We start from the raw sequence: 2,432 nt of genomic DNA, 5'->3' as shown, positions 1-2,432 counted from the left end.
CCTGGTGTTGAGCTTGGTGAGCCTGGGCTTGCTGCTGAGCTTGATCCTGGTGTTGAGCTTGGTGAGCCGGGGCCGGGGCCTCTACGCGGGGGTTGAAGGCCGCCATGGGGACCGCCTTGCGGACGGGGTCATAGCACGCCTTTTTGACGGGCGGCCCCAACCGTTGGGCAGAGAGGGCTGACTGCAACGTTAAACACAAAAGTAGGACGCAACGTCGAATGTTTACTTTAAATGAAAGATGTGAATTGATCAACTTACGATTCGGGGAAGCTCGGTGGATGCGTTGCCGGGGGCCACCAGGGCCTTGGGGCGATGGGCCACCCGACGACGCCCTGCCGTCACTGTCCCCTCATCCAGTTCGCCAGCGTCCGGGGGGGAGCCCTGGGTCTTCCTGACCTCGGGGATGGAAAACTAGAACAATCAGTGATAATTAGCTACGCACAGTAAAAAGCGCTTCGCTGACCAAGTTCTGTCTCTACTTACCCCATCATTGGCCTCCTCCGCCCACAGGAGTGGCATGGAGAGCGGGTGAAGCTTGGATTCCGGCTCAGCTTCCTCACTGGACAATTCCTTAGGGGTAGGGGCCCCTACCATATCGGCACCAATGACACCGTCGGGCCGGGGCTCATCCTTTATCACCCCGAGGTCCTCCTCGTGAACGGCGGCCTTCGGCTCGCAAGACGACTGTAGGAGAAAAAGTATCGTTACTTTATGTTGCGAGTGCGAGAGAGATAGCGCGCTGAGCAGCGAGAGCGTCCCCTCCCCCACCACCACCCCATTTCCAGGAACCCCCGCGCACCCAACGAGGGGACGCCATTGGCGTCGTGACAAAGAAATCGTGACGTTTAACTAGTAAACGGCCAAAGGCACAATAAAATTGGCGAAAGCCTAACCTCAGAATCAATAAATGAGGAACAAAATGAGAGAGACGAACGAGATACCGGCCGGCTTACACCAGTCCGCGGCCGCGAGCGGCACGCGACACGTCAACAGCGAGCGCGCCGAGCTGAGCTCGTGAGGCAGGACACTCGATTGAACACTGAATTTACAGTCATGTCACACAGGCAGGACACACCGTGATTAAACACTGACGCCGACGGGCGGCGAGCACGACGCCGGCAGCAAGACAAAGGACTCCTAACCTCAACCGGCGCGAGCCTGCAGGACGCAAGCTTCATCACTCGCGGTTTTATTGAATGAAAAAACACTTGGGATCAACACAAAGTAGCTTAGAATCAACGTGGGCGACGCAACGGGGGACGCTATAGCGTGAAATCACAGGATGATGCAACAAAGATTTGGCGCGCGAATCAATCACTTGCACTTACCTCATCGTACATCAACCCCGAGGGGTGCAGCTCCAGGGTGAATGTCGTAGTCTCCTGCGATGACTCGCTGAGGTACAGGACCCCCATGGTCTCCTCATCGGAGTCAAACAAGTCCTTTTCGAGTCTGCGGTAACTCATCTTGACACGACTGCTGACACCAACGGTTGACGCTCGACTGAGCGGGAGCGAGACGCCGACGCGCCGTGTCCTGCTCCCCTGCAGCGCGGGGGTAGAGGGGAGGGGTAAAGTGCTTATTGGCACTTCAACCGAATTTTCAACGATTGCATGTTGAAGATGTGTAATGATGTTTGTAAAAATTCAATGACACTTTGTGTCAGCTCGGGCGAACCTTTTTTCGACCTCATAATGTAATCCGTACCCTCAAAAGCAGGTAGAGCAGACGACGCAGGAGTGGGGAGGACTTGTTCGCGCGCTTCCCAAGCCAGCTCGAGCCGGATCGAGTGGAGTAGGGGTGGAGGAGGGGGGAGTGGTGTGAGGAGGGGACCCCGGCGGCGCGGCATGGCACGGCCAGCAGCCGACGCTCCCGGCGTAGCGCCGCGGCCGGCGGCGCCATGGCCCGAGCAGCGAGCAAGCCAGGACTTGTTCATCTAATTAATTGACTAGTGCGTTAATTCGCCGACAGGGCGCAGCGCTGATGCGGAGGCGCGCTCGCACGCGTGTCTTAAGTCCCTGGGACCCACTCTTGTATTCTTTGACCACGCGCTTGAACCACCCTGGGCGGCTCCGGTGCGCGTGTGGCGGACGCGGCGGCCTCGGTGCGCGGGCGGACTCCTCGGCGGCGACCTCGGCGACGGCCTTACCCCGGGCGGGCGGCGGCCTCGGCGGCGACCTCGGCGGCGGCCTTACCCCGGGTGGGCGGCGGCCCCCGGGCGGCCGGGGTCCTCGCGGTAAAGACGCGTTCTAACCGGTGCGCGGGACCCGGACTCCTTGACGCCGAGCCCGAGACGCGTTCTAACCGGTGCGCGGCGGGCCCCGGGCGGGCGGCTCCGGTGGGTGGGCGGGCCCCCTCGGGCGGGCCACTGCGGCCTCGGTCCTCGCGGTGCGTTAGGCCCTCTCGACCCGGGAGTGCCCTCCAAGATGGCG

The sequence above is a fragment of the Frankliniella occidentalis genome, unplaced genomic scaffold (genome assembly GCF_000697945.3).
Source record: "Frankliniella occidentalis isolate FOCC.00 unplaced genomic scaffold, Focc_3.1 Scaffold70, whole genome shotgun sequence".
Lineage (NCBI taxonomy): Eukaryota > Metazoa > Arthropoda > Insecta > Thysanoptera > Thripidae > Frankliniella > Frankliniella occidentalis.
This window is presented reverse-complemented; position numbering follows the sequence as displayed.